Source organism: Leopardus geoffroyi, chromosome C2, assembly GCF_018350155.1.
Source record: "Leopardus geoffroyi isolate Oge1 chromosome C2, O.geoffroyi_Oge1_pat1.0, whole genome shotgun sequence".
NCBI lineage: Eukaryota > Metazoa > Chordata > Mammalia > Carnivora > Felidae > Leopardus > Leopardus geoffroyi.
In genome coordinates this window covers 136513554-136532420 of record NC_059333.1, presented here as the reverse complement: position 1 = coordinate 136532420, position 18867 = coordinate 136513554, and the positions used below count along the sequence as shown (strand labels likewise).

General features: G+C 38.3%; 1 protein-coding gene across 1 annotated transcript in view; it reads right to left on the bottom strand.

Annotated features, from left to right (window-relative positions):
- The window catches only part of KCNH8 (potassium voltage-gated channel subfamily H member 8), a 292155-nt gene that overhangs the window by 117822 nt on the left and 155466 nt on the right, over positions 1-18867 (bottom strand). The gene's annotated exons all lie outside the window — the stretch shown is intronic.

Sequence of the window (18867 nt, the reverse complement as noted above, 5' to 3'; positions counted from 1 at the left end):
TCGTTACTAAATGCTCACTAGTACCAGGCATTGTTCTGAGAACGTAGCAGAGGTTATTTCACTTACTCAGAACATGTTCTTAAGTAGATGATATTATCTCCATGCTAAAGAGGCAAAAACCAAGTCTCAATGAGGAAAAGTAACGTATCCGTGATCATAATGTCAATGGTGTCAAAGAGGATTTTACACACAGATAATTTTTAGTCTCTGTTCTTTTTTTAAATACAGGGGCGCCTGGGTGGCTCAGTCGGTTAGGCAGCTGACTTCAGCTCAGGTCATGATCTTGCGGTCCATGAATTCGAGCCCCGCGTCGGGCTCTGTGCTGACAGCTCAGAGCCTGGAGCCTGCTTCATATTCTGTGTCTCCCTCTCTCTGACCCTCCCCTGTCCATGCTCTGTCTCTCTCTGTCTCAAAAATAAATAAACGTTAAAAAAAAAATACAGTTCTATTTTATTTTGTGAACAAAGTTTAACTAATCTCTCTGTGGACACAGAATTCATCTCTGCCCTAAAGGCACTTATATTAACAAAACACTGGAAGTTACTTTGTTTGGATTTCTAGGTTAAATTTTCTCATTCCATTTTAATGGATGATGTAATCATTTTCAACTTTTCCCTACATCATTCTTTTATTATATTTTTATTTTATATTCTATTTAATATTTGTATTTACTTTAAATTTATATTATATTTTATTATTTATTGAACTTTTTACAATCCATGAGGCCCTCAAGGGCACTGGTCAAATGACAGCCATAGCCACAAGGATCGTCTTAGGCTCACTTCTGCTTCTATGACTAAACATCTCTGTGTCTGTTGTATTAGTCTCTGGGTTACATATCATTAAAGCACTGGAAAACATTATCTTTCCCTTCGTTTGTTTTTCAGTTGACTACAGCCAGGCCATTGGGAATTTCAGGATTGCTGCATACATGTAAGGGTGATAATGGTTGAGCATTTTATGGACTAGTGAATCCAATGTAAACATATCTCTCTGTGAAACTTTGTTCTTGGGAGGTGCCATGAGCCACTGACTCAACGATTAAAGGAGGGAATGTGGGAAGTAAATATGCAGGTCAAAGAGAACAGGAATTGGGAGAGTTATAAAGCAAATGTAAAGCTCTGAGCTACATGGTTATTGGGTGAATTGGAATACTCTTTATAGCTAACTTAAACCCTTGAAAATAAGTAGAATAGTGTTACATGATAATAAAAACTTGATATCATGATCATGATGATGACAACGAGAAAACATACAATAATGCACACCTTGTATGTCATTTTTACTTTTCATTTCATGTTCACATTTGGGTACGCAGAGTTCAAAGATGACCCTCGCTTTCATATGGTCTTCTCCCCTTAAGTGAGGGTAGAACCTGTGAGCATGATCAGGTATCATGCCATGATGCTGTTGCAGTATATGGCTAAAGGGAGATTAACCTCAGTGGCCTGACCTGATCAGGTAAGCCTTGCACAAGCCAGTGTTCTTCAGCTGGTGGTAAGGGACTGGAAGAAAGCAACTGCCACATTGTGGAAGGGCCATGTGACGGGGAATGGCGGCCAGTCTCCAACTGCTGAGAGTGGCCCCTTGTTGACATCTAGCAACAAATGGGAGAGTTGTGTCCTATAACCCTAAGGAAGCAAATTCTTCCAACAGCCACATGAGTTTGCAAGAGGACCTACGCTCCAGAAAGAAACACAGTTTAGCTGACACCTTGAGCTCAGTCTTGTGAGGTTGAGCAGAGAATTCAGCTAGGCCAGACCTAGATTTCCCACCTACAGAAACTGAGATAATCAATAGTTGTTGTTTTAAGCTGCCAAGTTTGTAGTAATTTAAAGTGAGGCAATACAAAAACAAATACAACATTTATTCTGCATTAGGTTCTCATTATAGCCTTGCGAGGAGAGATAATATGGGAATTACGACAACAGATTACTGCTACATTTTTATAGATAATACCTTAGCATGGACCCAGTACTGTTTGGGGTCCTTTAAAATCATAATCTCATGGACTCCTTACAACAATACTAAGAGGTAGGCCCCTTCAATATCCTTTTTTACAGATGAGGAAACTGAGGCCCAAAGGAAAGCAAACAACTTGTCCAGAGTCACACACATGGTGTAACTGAAGCATAGGATTAAACTTCTTTAGCTAGTTAGTGAAAGAACACGACCCCAATCCAAGTCTCCTAATTTCCAATTCAGTGCTTTGGCTTTTGGTCCCTTAACAGAGGCCAGTCACATCTCAGGTCTGGAAGCAAGTTCTAGGTGACTTAAAAAGAAAACAATAATTTTTCCAGTCTTTTGTGAATGATCTAACTTTTTAAAATGGCATTATTAAAAGTCATATGTTTGTCGAAAAATAAGAATACTGAAAAACTTTTATTGCTAATACTGAGAATATGAAAGTAAGGAGCAGTGGCTAAACCATTCAAAAAGGATGAAAACAATGCCAAGGTGATTTCTATTGCAGAGTAAAAGTGCTACCATGGCAAAGTATCAATGCATCGTTGAAGCATGGCCACCAAGAAGGAACAGGAGCAGGAGCAGAGCGGAATACCATCAGGCTGTTACGGTAGCATGTGAACTTCTCATTCTTCCTCTTAACTTTCTGGGCTCATGTATTTCTTTATTAGCAAATCAATTTAACAGGTCAGGCCACCGGCAGTTGAAATCAAGCAGAGATTTCAACTTGATGGTTTCTAAAAGAAAGTTCAGGTTAGGCATTTGAGTTTTCATCTCATCATAAGAAACCCAGAGTTGTTTACCAAGCCCTTGAGTGATCTGTGGTTTCCATAACTCAGGCTGAGAGAAGTCTGCATGTTCATTATAAGACTGGAGGGACAAATTCCTTGCATATTTACCAACTGCTCACCAGTGCTACCACAAATTTCACAGAAAACTCACTGCCACCATCCAGGATGTCACCCTCCACATTCCTGGGGCACTCCATGAATGGCTGAATGAATGAAATGATTGGGCTTTGGTTGGTTGACACAGCAGACATTTTTGAAACTGTGTAGTAAATTATGTGTTTGACTCAAAAATAAAAGAGGTGCAGACTTCTGAACAGAAAAGATATTTTTGTGGATGAGTCATTACAGAATATCAGTTTAGCTTTTAAAAAAGCTTTTAAAAAATAATTTGTTACTCATTTGAGTTAATTGGGTGAAAAGAAGATATGCTAATTTTAGGTTTTAAAAAGAAGTAATTATAAGACTTTTATATTTAAATACTAATAATAGTAAAAGAATATAAAAGGGATTTTTTTCGAATCTATTTTTTACAAATCTATTTTTGAAATACATGAATTCTTTAGGTTTATTTTCAGAGAGAAAAAAACCTAAATATATATTATATTCTAAGATTTCTAGGACTATGGTCCTATCGTGCAAAGGCTCTAGGTTTATTCAATGATCAGTATTATTTTGGGATAGTTGATTTCTAAGAAACCTACTTTTGTCATATGCATAAAAATAGGCATAATTCTGGTGTATTATAATTTACAAAACATTTCCAGGCATTCATTAGTTCATGTGACAAAACCAACTCTTTCAGGTGTACTATTTTTACCAAAGACTCAGGAGATTTAAGAAACTTATTTAAAGCCATGAAGATAGTAAGCAACAGAGAAACGGGACATCTATTGACAGTTGATTCCATTGTCTTTCCATTATCTTAAAAACTTACCACACTTCCAAATATACTTTGGAGGGAATAACAATAGGTTGGTGCAGGGGAGTGATTTTTTTCTTTTTTCTTTTTTTAAATTTTTAATTTTTTGAGAGGGAAAGACAGAGTACAAGCAGGGGAGGGTCAGAGAGAGAGGGAGACACAGAATCTGAAGCAGGCTTCAGGCTCTAAGCTGTCAGCAAAGAGCCCAATGTGGGGTTTGAACTCATGAATTGTGAGATCATGACCTGAGCTGAAGTCAGATGCTTAACCGACTGAGCCACCCAGGAGCCCCAGAGAAATGCATTTCTGATCAGTGGAAATGCCCTTAGATCAAACTCCATATCAGCATCACCCAGGTAAAAGAATGTTAAATAAGAGTCACACAATTGAAAATAAGGAAATTAGCTGTCTCTTGATCTGTCTAGGGACAATGGAGATTACTGTTTTCTCTCTACAGATAAGAATATGGTATTGGTGTTCGAGGACCAGGAGAATCCAACGCTCGTAAGTATTCCCTTAAATGGAAGGGTAGAGATGGCTAGACCGGTACTCTAAGAGTCAGGGAAGCACAGAATGAATACGATTCTGATGAGGAGGACAAGAGCGCTCCTTCCAGATCTGGTGTCCCTTGTTAGAGAGTCACGGAGGCAAAGTGGAGGTTGGCCAACACTGGCTGCAGCTTGTCTCACTTCCCTTAATGGTTTTGTCTCTTTGGCAATTAAATCAGTGACTCATTCAAATGTTACAGTAAGAATGAGGTCTCCTCCAGACAATCCACAACCTACCTGAAAGACAACAGTAGAGTTTCTATTCTGACACATCTTGAAAACATAAGTGTAGTGTGTTTTTGACTTTATGTTGAAAAAAACATGAAAGCATACTCAGTAATATCCAATTTTTTACATGTAATTTTCTCATTAATTCCATTTATTATTAATACGTGCAACTGTCTATAAATACACACACACACACACACATACACAGTTTGAACCAGGAAAAGTATTCTAAAAACCAACACAAATTAATCCATAATTCACCACCTCAAAACCTTAAAGTCTCATGTGTTTGTGCATGCATAAATAATCCCTTGTAATACATGGTGCCAGTATCAGGTGTAATGAGTAAATAAGCAGGGCGATAGAGAATGATCATACATACTGTATGTGGCTTATAGAATTTCCCAAAAATTGGCAGTAATATACACCACCAAAATGAGGTGAAATATAAATGAATTCTCTGATGATTCAGATGGCACTTAATTCCTTTCAGGATAACCAATTTGCCTTGTTGTATTTCAGTTCTACATAGCATGGTTACAATAAAGACAAATAATGGAGAGATGGCTGTGTACATATGCTGTTTTCATATTGTTAAGGCCTCCAAAAATAAGTATTTCATTTAGCTTTTACACTAAAGGGCTATGTATGTGGCTAAAAAGGCAGGAAGGTTGAATCCATTTTTTCCAGTTGGATTTCTTCGAGAACTGTGTAATTAGAAAGTAAAAAAAAGGGGGAGATGAACTTGATATGGCACAAATTAGATTTCTTTTCTTTACTAGTACACATGCCAGATGGGAAATAATTTAGAAATCATATTGGCTTACTTGTTAAAAAGTAAATTAAAACATAATGGTGTGCGTGCAAGCATAACTACCACATACAAATAATTAATATCTTCATTTAGCCATTTCTTTAAAAATTAATCAATGTAGTATAGCGTGGGTGGAAGGATATTTAACTAAACCAGCTGCCGACTCGTATTCTAAAGGAACCCTGTCTTTTTCATTGCTTGTGAGGCACTCTGAACACAGTATGATGTCACAGCAAACTGAGCTAGAAGGTGTGGGAAGATGAACTGAGAGCTAATTAATAAAGAAGTTTGAGGGACTAATAATCCTAAGAATGTAATAGATTGCCCATGTTAGCGGAGGAGATTTTCATACCATTCGAGCCTTGCACATTCGTCAGTATTTGTTCCTCTTGCTTACTTTATTTTTTAAAATTTATTTATTCAATTTCAAGTTAGTTAACATACAGTGTAGTATTGGTTTCCAGAGTAGAACCCAGTGATTCATCACTTACATATAACACCCAGTGCTCATCCCAACAAGTGCCGTCCTTAATGCCCAGCACTCATTTAGCCCATCCTTCCCACCCAACTTCCTCCAGCAACCCTCAGTTTGTTTACTGCATTTAAGAGTCTCTTATGGTTTGACTCTCTCTGTTTTTATCTTCTTTTTCCTTGATGTTTATAGAAGTGCTATCAACAATAGCCAAATTATAGCAAGAGCCCAAATGTCCATTGACTAATGAATGGATGAAGAAGATGTGGTATATATAAACAATGAAATACTATTCAGCAGTCAAAAAGAATGAAATCTTGCCATCTGCAACAACGTGGATGGAACTAGAGTGTATCATGCTAAGCAAAATAAGTCGGTCAGAGAAAGAGAAATATGATTTCACTCTTTTGTGGAATAGTCTTGCTTACTTTAAATGAGAGATCGGTGGAAAAGAAAAAGCAGCTGACTCAGCGAGAAGTAACGTTTAAGAGCCACTGCCTGAAGAAGAAGGCAAGCAGGCACATCAAGGGGTGTTTGATGCTGGTATTAGCTTCTGTTTTGTACCAGTGGCCAGCATTATCATGGTGGGTCCCTACTGTGGTTTGGACCCTCAACATAAACATCACTTGGACCCATAGAGAAAGGAAGGGGCCTAAAAGTCACTTTCCTCGAATAGCTGCCTTTCTCCTTATTACTCCCTTTCCTTGGTTCTAGTTTTGTCCTTAGTAGCAACACAGAATACATTGTTCTCTCCCACCCAAAACCCCTTTCTATAAATATCAGACATCAGTCATCAAGTTCTCTCTGTGCCCCAGGCTGAGTATCTCCATTATGTCAAATGGTCTCTTACTGATCTCAGTCCTGATGCTTTTCTCTAGCTTGGTGATTTTCACCACAAAATCTCATGGAAGACAGGATTTGGGCGTTCACTTTCTCCTTTCCTCCCTTCCTCTTTTCAAGCTGAGCTTTTATTCATTTTTAAGTAATGAGGCACACATGTCCATTTTTATTTTGAAAAGGAATTTCAAGTCATTAGCACAAAAAAGAAAATTAAAGAAATCCATTCAAGTATTTAAATACTGTCCTTTTGGAAGGAAGGTACTGAAAGGGTAGAAGAATATACCAAAATATGCCACTTTGGCATAAGAACGATTTTGAGCTGAAGGCAATTGAGAAGCAAAAGAGAAAAGCTCCCTGCCCTCCCCCCATTTGCCTAAAAGCAGGGCATAAAGGTGTCTCTTCTCAAAGGTGTTGCGCCTCTCCTGTCTACCAGGAAGGACAAAAGTTCATCCCCAGATCGTAGCCTGGCTGGTGTGGTGGACAGTGGGAAATACGTTTACTGCCACCAGTGTTTCCAGAATTCTCATTACTCCACTATCTTACCAACCCTTGATGTTATTAGACCTTAAAGTTTTTGCCAATTGTGTGGGAATACAATGCTACAGATAACACATTTAGAATTGGTTCCATTTCTAGTAATGCAGACTTAGTAAGTTGTTGGCAAATCTTTGAAAAAAACTTACATTACTATTAGTTGAAGTAAACTATTGTCAACTCATATCTCCACACATTTTTCACACAGACTGCTCCCGAATGACTGCTCCTATTCTTTATTGAGAGGGCTAAGGGTGCCTGGCTGGCTGGGTCAGTTAAGCATCCGACTTCTGCTCAGGTCATGATCCCACAGCTCATGAGTTCGAGCCCCACAACATCGGGCTCTGTGCTGACAGCTCAGAGCCTGGAGCCTGCTTCAGATTCTGTGTTTCCCTCTCTCTCTGCCCCTCCTCCACTCATTCATGTTCTCCCTCTCTCTCTCTCTCTCCCCCCCCTCTCAAAAATAAACATTAAAAAAAGTTCATTTGTAAAAAAGAGAGAGAGCTAAAGCGTGGCTGTCCCTTTTAGCTTTGCAACATCCTTAAGCACTATAAAAAATAACCCGATTGATGATCCGTTGTGCTCTGCCCTGTGCTGTGCCCTTGGCATGTAAGGATGGACAAGGCATGCAAAAGAAGCATGGCTTTGCCTGGGAGCCACAGACTCTCATTTTTACAACTTGTTGTCCTTCATCTTTCAGTACATAAGTAAGCCCCATCTGTGACTATGCTGGCAGGTGCAAAGAGACAGCACGCACTCCCAATACGTGTCTATTAAACCCACCATTTACTGTCTCTAAACTAATGATTTTATTATATTGGCTTTGTCCATTGCTTTCATTTTATTGTATAAAGTTTACCACTTCAAAAGACTTCCACCTCACATGTACAATTGGTATGTGTAAAGCCTACCAATTTTGGCTCCCGATAAATGATTCACTCTGTTTCAGTGCGATGTAACTCTAAATTAGATACTGAACTTTGAACTTACTGGATCATTTTTAATAAAAATAATTTAATGATTAAAAATAAATCTACTGAAAGACCATGACTCACACATATGTCACTTAATTGTAGAAATCCTTTTGGCATACTTATTCTGTCCTTAGTTATAGTTGCCAGGTGGTAAAATTTCTAAATTTAAAGTACAGTAGAGGGGTGCCTGGGTGGCTCAGTCGGTGAAGCATCTGACTTAGGCTCAGGTCATGATCTCATGGTTTGTGAGTTCAAGCCTGCGTCGGGCTCCGTGCTGACAGCTCAGAACCTGGAGCCTGCTTCGGATTCTGGGTCTCCCTCTCTCTCTGCCCCTGCCCTGCTCGCACTCCGTCTCAGTCTCTCAAAAAGTGAATAAATGTTTAAAAAAATTTTTTTAAAAATAAAGTAAAATAGAAACTAGAAGGATTATCATATCTATAAATACCCAGTTGTGAAATTTTAAGAAACCCTAAACACTCGAGCCTATTAATTTCATATGAAATAAATATTGATTACCTAAGTAATAAAACCTAGAATTGATGAAACTTGAGATAAATACAAAATGTGTTGATATGATTAATGTTTGCCCCAAAGTGAAACCCAGCACATATATACTCATTAGAGAGAAAAATGTTAGATTAAATAAGGGTTTTATAGTTACATATTATTTTACATTTTAATTGGGACTTTCATGATCATTTTTATATTTGAGGAAAATAATATCTGTACTTACTGTTTATGGTAGTTTTCACTGCTGTTTAGCAAATATTTCTGGTTCTCTATCTCCTGGAATGATTATCTTTCCCTACCACCTGAAGAGACCGTATGTCTCTGTGATTTGCTTCGGCCGTAATTATAAGCTGAAGTAGCCTGAAACACTTTTGGGCAAAATTTTGAGAGCTAGTGTGTAATTCCTCACATTTTCTTTTCCTTGCTTTGATGATCATGGAAATATGAGGGAAGATAGGATCTCTGTCAGCCTGGGTTTCTGAGCAACCACAGGGGGCAAAGATCACGGCTGACCCACAATGGACACATGGCATGAGGGAGACATAAACCTTGTGTTATATCCCACTGAGATTTTGAGGTTACTGGTTACCACAGCCCATCCTGATACTTATTCCTAAAGGCTATCGAGCAGAGTGGCTAAGAGTGAGAATCTGGAGTCCCATCTCCTGGGTTGTAACCCACTGAGCAGGTATCAGCTGCATTTAACTTGCCCATGGTTACCCAACTAGAAAGTGGGGGAGCGGGGATTCATACCCGTCTGTATAAATACCTGTCTCTATTCATACCTGTCAGTCTGTATAAAACCACAAAGCATTTTTTATTATAATTCTTCCCCTTCTTGAAGCCTAAGAACAGAATTCTTATGGTGAGATCTATGAACTACTTCTTGAGCTCTAGGTATTCTTAGAGTCATAAGGAGATAATATGTAGTATTTTGACTGTAGGTTGCCATTTATAAAATTATTCGGCATATTTAAAAAATGTTTTAATTAGGGAGTTTATTCTTTTTGAGAGAGCACAAGTGTGGGGGTGGGGGCAGAGAGAGGGGGACAGAGGACCCAAAGCAGTCTCTGCACTGACAGGTTGACAGCAGCAAGCCCTATGTGGGGCTCTGACTCATGAAACATGAGATCATGACCTGAGCTAAAGTCGGACGCTCAACCGAATGAGCCACCCAGGTGCCCCCAAAATGCACTGGTCTTAAGTGGACAAGGTAATGAATTTTCGCAAAGTTGACCATCTTGGTCATCACCAATGGATAGAGCTATAACTAGGACCAGAACACCAGAAGCCTCCTTTATGATCTTGTCCAGTGATCAACTCCTGAAAGATCACTGTTGTCCTTATTACCATCGATTAATTTTGCTTAATTAGGAACTTTATATAAATGGATCATACAGTATGTATTCTTGTATATGGATTCTTTCACTAGACATTGCGTATGTGATTTTTATCAACTTGGTATCACATTCACTGTTTTTTATTGCCATATAAAATTATATTTTATATATATATTTTATTACATATAATATATATATATTATATATATAAATACATATTTCATTGTATGACTATATAGAAATTCATTTCTTAATTTTATCATTGGTGAAAATCTGGGTTGTTTCCAATTTGGGCTATTACAGTTAATGCTCTTAGAAATACACACACACACGCACACACACACAAACATTATACCTTTCTTTGTATAGTTATAGGTAGACTTGTTGAGTCTACAAGCAGAATTGCTGGGTCATAAAGTAATTACATAAGTTACTTTAGCAGATGCTGGCAGAGTCTAATAAAGATCGTACTAATTTGCGTTCCTACACACAGTGTATGAAATTTCACGTTGTTCCCTATCTTCCTACAACCCTTGGTAATTTGTTTTCTCATTTATTTTAATTTTTTGCACTCATTTTGGTGGTGGTGAAATTATTTTCATTTTCCCAATGATCCCATGCATGTACTAACTGCATACTTGGATACCCTCTTTCATGAAGTGTCAGTTCAGGACTTTTGTCTAATGAAATAGGTTTCCCTCCTTTTTCTTTTACAGATTTGTAGGACTTGTTAGTATACATTCTGATTATGAGTTGTGTTCTGTTTAAGTAATTGATGCCTATGCCAAGATTACTACGCTATTCTACCATGATGTCTTCTGGGAGTTTTATTTTTTGACTTTTACGTTTTCTCTACAGTCCATATGCTGCAAGTGATTCTGTGTGTCGTGTGACGCAGGAGTCAAGATTTATATTTTCCCCGGTGGGAATCTAATTGATCTAGCGCCAGTTTAGAAAACATTACCATTTCCCCCAAAGTATTCTAGTCACGGTTTTGTCATAAATCAGGTGATCATATATGCACAGATCTGTTTCTGGTCCCTACATTTGTTCCAGCGGCCTGTCAGATACCAGCTTTTCCAGCACAGAAGAAATGGATATGCGTAAGCTCTATCAAAGTATTCTCAAATGCATTTAAAATGTGACTAATACGTTTGACGTGTAAAGCACAAGTTGATTAGTCACAAATCTGAAGAATTATATTTAAAAAACTAAAAAAAAAAAAAAACCCTAAATGGAAAAAACATTCAGTATTTGAAATAATGGAGGCATGCTTAAGAGAAAAATAGATTCTCACTTTAGCACATTATGATTTCATAGCTATTTTTATGAGTGTGATCTGTAGAAATTGCTCATATATTTGTGTTATGCCATAATTGCATTTCTACTTGTGGTTTCTATAATTTAGTCTACTTTTAGTCTTGTGAACAGTAAAATCATAAAAAGATCAATAGTGTCAAACCACACTTATCTGATTTCAGCAAGATATGAGTAGGATCAAGCAATAATGACAAAGTTGGGGCACAGAGTGGTTCTTTGCTCTAGTTGTATTATAATCCAGGTCACTGAAATCAAAAGGAAAGTTGGGAAGTAAGATGGTATTTGTTTTATTAACTCTCCCTCAGGGTTGTTTGAGTAGAGAAAGTGGCCCAAAGACAAATCAAGTTGGCATCACCAAGCATGGTGGGTTACCAAAACCAAGAAGGAAAATCACAAGGCAAACAGAAATTGCATCCAAAAAAATCACACGTGGAACTCAAAAAGAGACCAGAGCTAGAGTGGGCAGGAGGAAGTCTGGAGCCAGTTAATACCCAGATGCGCTTATCGTCAGAGTCAGAGTGGAACATGCCCTTTAGGAGGTTAAATCTATCCTCTGGAAATGTACAAAATCAAAGGCCACCAATTGCAGCTACAGTCTTAAAAGAAACAAAGTTTCTCATTATTTTTTTGGTTCATCTTTCACCTTAAAAGTTTTTCATTGTTGTTGTTGTTAGGTTGTTGTTGTTTTTTTATAGTTTTTACAAGTTTATCCTTTAAACTTATTGCAGAGTATTTCTGGAGGGGAGCTAGAAACCGCTCCTGTCTCTGTTTATATAAATAAAATATAGTGTCTAGCGTTTCTGTATCTGTTTATATAAATAAAATTTAGTGTTCTCAGGGATATTCTACAGACAGTAAAACATAATTCTCAAAACTTACCAACTCTGTGTTTTTCTACTTATTACATTTTCTACAAATTTTAATTACTTAGTTCTACTTATTTTCTATTTAGAGTGTGGTGGTTTTTGATGTAAAGATGAATAAAATTTTACAAAGACACATCCATTTGTTAAAAATCATCTGCTCATGTATTCAGGAAAGGTCTTGTCCTCAAATTAACCTTTCAGTACATTAATATCGTTTTACTGCTGTTTTTCTAGCAATATGGATCAAAGAACATTGTCTTTGTCAGGGTTAAAGTCAGAAGGTGCTACAAATTTCAGTTTACTCAGGATTGAACATTGCCACAAATTAGAAGTCTAAGGTTTTATTCCAAGAAGTTGTTTTCTGAGGCATCACTCAAACAGCTGAGTACTCCAAATGTGGTTATTCGGCTGTCAATACTACATTACTTGACTTGGGGTGGTTTTGATGAGTTCTATACTCAAGCTAATGTCACGTGCTTTTTTAGCATTTGAATGTCCATCAGTACTGATGCTATTCTGAATATGTATTTAAGTGTAAGCAGTAATGTCTCCTTTGCTATTTGAGAGATTCAAACATAACTGTTTCTCAATGTGCTTCAAGATTACTATTGACCATGCATTCTGCATATTTCAGTTGTTATCAGACTACTCATATGTGTGGTCAGTTCAGATTTTCAACCTGCTATGAAAATAAATCTCTTAGTGATAAGGATTCACTTGTATTATCTTAGTAAAGATGTCCAAGATAGAGGCTGATCTGATCAAATATCATCCTCCAATACCTATTCACTATTCTTCCTCTTTTCCTTTAGGTAGCACCTGTAATGAGCATGTAAATTACTTCATTTGCTTATCTATAAGCCTCACCACTTGTGAAGAACTGTTTTGGTGTCTTGAAATACATTCAAGACTTGAAATACACTCAAATCATGTAACGGCACAGCTCTTAATAAATTGACTGTGGAGAAAGAGCATATTTATTTATTTTGCAGGTAGAAGATTTGCATATTATGTTGATATTAGGTTGTGAAGTCAGTGAGTAAAGAGTAATTCATATGGAATCAAACTATACCCAAAAGAACTTTAGTCACTCATAAAGTTATCATCTCTTGTTAAGTCCATTCTGTCACCTTTTTCTTTGACATTAAAAGAGATTGTGGCATCTTAAGTTAAGCAGCAGGTGAAACAGCTGACCCGCATCCAGTGGTCATGTTGTAACTTCTTCAAAATACTAAAATCACATTCAAATCGATAAAACCCCCACTGTATGGGAGAAACAAAGGAAATAAGACCTTATCTTCACACCTTATCTTCTCCTAAATTGAGTGATGGTGGTAGAGGGAGGGCACTTGGGTAGCTCAGTCGGTTAAGCATCCGAACTCTTGATTTCAGCTCAGGTCGTGATCTCACAGTCTGTGAGATGGAGCCCTGAGTTGGGGGACTGCTTGGGATTCTCTCTCTCCCTCTCTTTCTGCCCCTCCCCTACTGTCTCAAAATCAATAAGTGAACATTAAAAAAAAATAAACTGAATGATGAGGAAAACTACCTTTGCTATTTAAAACAGTACCTTGTTTTCCTTCTTTTTCTCTCAATCTAACAGCCATGTAGTGCAACTCTAGTATATCATGCAAAATACAACAAGAAAAGATGGCTGTTCACCAAAATTCATACTCCCTTTAATCCAGGGTAACAACTGCAGCTGGGTAACAACACCCACCCGCTTTGCCACTAGTGTGGTTGCAAGTGAGGCTCTTACAAGTGGAAACACTGTATGCAAATTTTATGCTTTGCACATAAAATTATGCATATTTGCTTTCTATGCTCTTGTTTTTCTGTTCCTGCTGGTTGGAACGAAGACCAGAATGACCTTAGAAGCCACTCACTAAAGACGGTAGAGCCATTGTCAGTCTCCGTCCTTAAACGACTGCATAAGACAAGCACTTGCCCGTCTTCTCTCTACCAGCCTTCAGGACACTCCCCAGAACGTGAGGTGAGACAGAAATAACTCTCTACATCTCAGAAGCCACTGAATTTTTGTTGCAGCTCTTGTTATAAGAGCTTATTAAATCTAGCTAATACACAAAGCAAAGCCCGCTGTTCTGATTCCTCCATCAACTTAGTAATTTAACATTTCCCATGAAATAGTGCTTTAGTAGCTGGTCTTGACAGGGCAATCAAAATGTGACTTTTTATCATTATGGCAAGGAACTCACCCAGTGCTCCAGCCTCAACTAAGGATGGCAGCACCCCTAAGTCCCTAAGTAGTTTTTCTTTTGCCCTCTTTAGCCAAAAATTGGTCAGCCTCATTTCAGCATAAACCCTTCTTGCAACAGCTCTTGGGCATTCAACCTCCTGGTGTTGCTTGCTAAAGCCAAGGCATTCGTATGATCCGTTGAGTTCATCCCGGCGGCCAGATGTAGCACAGGACAACTTTAAATTCAGGTAAAGAATGAATTTTTTTTTAGTATAAATATGTCCCAAAGAAAGAAAAAGTCCTTTTATTGCTACAACCATCCTTGGACTAGTAAGCCTTTCAAGAGACATCCAGATGATCTGAAATTGACCACCCCTCCCCATGTCCCTGACATATGTGCACAAATCACAGGAACCTTAAAAACGCGTGTGTGTGCACGCATGCACACGCACTCACCACCAGATGGATCTGGATGTGTAATTGCAGTATGCAGAAGTGACGTATTTCAGTACCACAAAACATGACATATCACCTCCTCATGTGCCTCTCTGCCACGAACATCTGTTGTTCCCATTCCTTGAGAAATTATATCTTTGTTGGCTGCTACAGCTATTAACTTTCCTGCAGTTTCTTCCTGTGTCATCAAATTTATACAGCTTACATTCTAGATCCTTACTTCTATCATCAATGCGTGCATAGCAAGGAACATTCCATCTACATTTTCCCATCAACTTTTGTGGTTTTACATTCTCACACCCTGTCTCGTACACTCATGGAATGACCTCATTAGGTTTTCACACTTTTTTTTAAGAGTTGCAAATATTAGACATCACCCCTTTGTTCACTATTGGTCTCCCCAAAAGATGAATGAGAAGAATTGCTTCTTGTTCAGTATTCTAGGCTTTTGTTCCACTCCAGATTATTTTGAGTTTTTCTACACTTTCTATAATACCTTTTGGATGATCCAGTGTAAATAAAATTGTTTTGAAGGTTCCAAAGGAATACCACCAAAATTACTGGTTTCCATGGAAACTGCAATAATAATCCTGCTATGGGCACAACATTAGCAAGTTTAAAAAATGGGTACTTTTTGGGGCGCCTGGGTGGCTCAGTAGGTTAAGCGTCTGACTTCGGCTCAGGTCATGATCTTGCAGTCCATCAGTTCGAGTCCCACACTGGGCTCTGTGCTGACAGCTCGGAGCCTGGAGCCTGCTTCGGATTCTGTGTCTCCCTCTCTCTCTCTGCTCCTCCCCTACTCGTGCTCTGTCTCTCTCTCTCAAAAATAAACATTAAAAAACTTCAAAAAAAATGTGTACTTTTTTGATATTTTATTGTTTAAAATTATAATCGTAGTTTGGTTAAATGTGGTGATATGATAATATATCATGACTTTCGGGATGAACACTGGCTTTTAAAAAATATAATCGGGTTCTAATTTCAGCTCTCCCCCTTACTAGCAACATCTCCTTTGAAAAGTTTTGTTTTTACCATTTCTAAGTTCTAATTTCTCTTTAAGTAAAACAGAAATAATCATGATTGCCCCTCATTTATTTATTCAACCAATATTTATGGACCACCTAATATGTACATGTGTTGGCTGGATACTGGGAGTACGAATATGACTAGTGCTCTGTTCATACACTCAAAGAAACTGTAATTTAGAAGGGAATATAGGTGAGTTCACAGGAAATTATAAAGCTACATGATGAGCGCTCTGGGGGAATAGCTATACTCAAAGAATAGCTGACTTGGAAGATGAAGACTTGGAAGGTGAAGTTTGCTACAGACAGGTGGGAGATCACATAAGGTGTGTCCTGAAGGGTGAATACGAGTTAGCAACACAAAGGAGAAAGAGAATGAAGGCTGCCCGGTATGCATTGATTTAAAGTTCAAGAAGAGAAAGTGTTTGAAGGGTTTTAAGCAGGGAGATGACATGATCAGATATACATTATATTACAACAACAACAACAGGAAAGCCTGGGTGGTTCAGTCAGTTAAGCGTCAGACTCTTGATTTTGTCTCAGGTCAAGATCTCACGGTTCCTGAAATCGAGCCCCGCGTTGGGCTCTGCACTGACAGTGTGGAGCCTACTTGGGATTCTCTCTCTCTCTCTCTCTCTCTCTCTGCCCCTCTCCTGCTTGAGCATGCTCTCTCTCTCAAAATAAATAAATAAACATTAAAACAACAACAACAAAAACCTGACTCTAGAGTAGTGAATAGATTTCCAAGAGTGTAGGCAAGGAAAGAAGTTAGTGGGGCTGTAGTAATCCAATCAGAACTGATGGTAACTGGAACTAACATAAGGGCAGTGAAGAGTAAGAAGAGACAGTGTATCAGCAGATGGTGAGGAGGTGGGCCACACAGGATTCTGAGTTTGATTTTATTGGGGGACTAAGGGAGATGGAGGAATCTGTGAAAAGCCCTATGTTAATGGCTCATGGGGTCATATTCACAGACACGGTAAAATCCAGGAAGGAAAGAGGTGAGTACTGTAAGAAAAGAAGACAATTCAATTTCCAATCTGTGGTACTCGAAGAAGTCATGCTTCATTGGAGAGATAGTCTGTAGACAGTTGAATACACATGCATGAGGTTTTAGAAGCAATCGGGTTCAAAAGATTGATTTGGAAACCACCGACACTGAACTAATAGGAGATGATGCAAACACACCATGGTGAGAGAGTGACATAGACGAGAGGGAAAAGAGAGCCAAGGGCAAATCCAGGGAAGCAATGCCACTTAAAAATATACGCAAAGCGAGAAGAGCTCATGAAGGAGATTGAGTAGAAATCTCGAGGAAGGAGAAGGAAAACTAGATCACAGTATGCCATGGAACCCGAAGCAAGAGAAGAAGCGATCACTAGCATCAGATAGGAAAGAGTCAGAAAAAAAGACTATCAAGCTCCATTTGACAAAAAGGCAACAGGCAAGTGGAGAACTCTTCTCTGGCTTTGTTAAAATCATTGAGTGAAATAATAAATGGAAAAATATTTTATCTTGAGTCTACTCTGCAAATATAAGTTTGGTCTTAAACCAAAAAGATGGAGGACTGCGTTTGGAAAAGAAGGCTATTGTTCCAACTCAATGAGCTACATTTCGTATTTTGTTTATCTGCACTATGGTAGTAGGTTAACGTTACTCTGTTAACTATGGGTCAGACACGTATTACCTGGAGGAATTAGAGATCTAAACATCCAGTCCGTGTCCTCTGGGCACTCCTAGTTTATTTATGGTATGTGCGTGGAGTGGGGGAGAAATAGACCATTATGATATAGGGTTGAAGAGTGGGGAAGGGAAAGCATGTAAAGAATGCATGAGGGAAACCTACCCCAGACCATGGTGATAGGGTTAGAAGAGTTAAAAAGAAGATTTTGTACACGACATCAAAGATGATACCTCAAGGAAGCGGATTTTATTGGATAAAGAAGAGCTAAGAAGATGTCTAGCCATTTTTTATTTTCTGAGAGTAGCAACTACAAAAGATAGGAAAATACAAAGAACGTAAGGAATGGCACAGTTGAAGAACTACTGGTGGTCTCAAAGGGCTGCAGCCACAGGAGAAAGGAGAAAGTGATGATACAAAAAGGGTAAGAGGCCAGAGGCTCCTGGGTGGCTCAGTCGGTTAAGCATCCGGCTTCGGCTCAGGTCATGATCTCGAGTTCCTGAGTTTGAGCCCCGCATTGGACTCTGTGCTGACAGGTCAGAGCCTGGAGCCTGCTATGGATTCTGTGTCTCCTTCTCTCTCTCTGCCGCTCTCTTGATCATGCTCTCTCTCTCTCTCAAAAATAAATTAAAAAGAAAAAAGGATAAGAATTCAGACTCTGGAGGGTCTTCTATACTATGCTGAGGAAATGCCATGTGCAATCACTTCAGTGACATCATGATTGGTCCTCAACAAATATGTAATGAATTGAAGAATACATAGTGAATTACATCTGGGCCCAGGTGGCCATAATTTTTTCTGTTATCTAAAATATTCAAATAATTTCTCAGCATATTTGGTTTTAAAAAATTATTTATGTATTTATCTTAAACCTAATGGGGTGATTGGAGAGATTATACCAACGGCAAATGTTAAATGCATGGGTTGACATGGGAAATAAAAACCACATAAATAATGCCACTTTTACTTAGAGAATATGATTTTTTTTTATACTGCAAGAAAGCATACTTGAAAAAGTGGGAAAAGGAGAGAATGACATAGCAGAGTTCATGTTTGATAAGTGGCAAATGGAAAGAAAAAAATCCCTCATTACTTTGCAATAGGTTTCTAAATCAAGAACTCACAATTTTCTTCTGGGTTTCTAAATTTAGTAATATTCCATTTTTAATTTCCTTGCCTTGTTCAAAACAAGCACTATTGTTTCATATTTTATGAGCACGTGCTCCTCGCAGTCTATTTACGGTAATAGGTAAGTCACAGGGCAGCATCATTCTCGGAGTGTGCTAAGACAATTTTCCTCCAAATCTACCATCTCACAAATATTTCAGATATAAACACAATGGATTCAGGTACATCATGTAATAGTAAGTTTTGTATTTGCCAGGCAAAT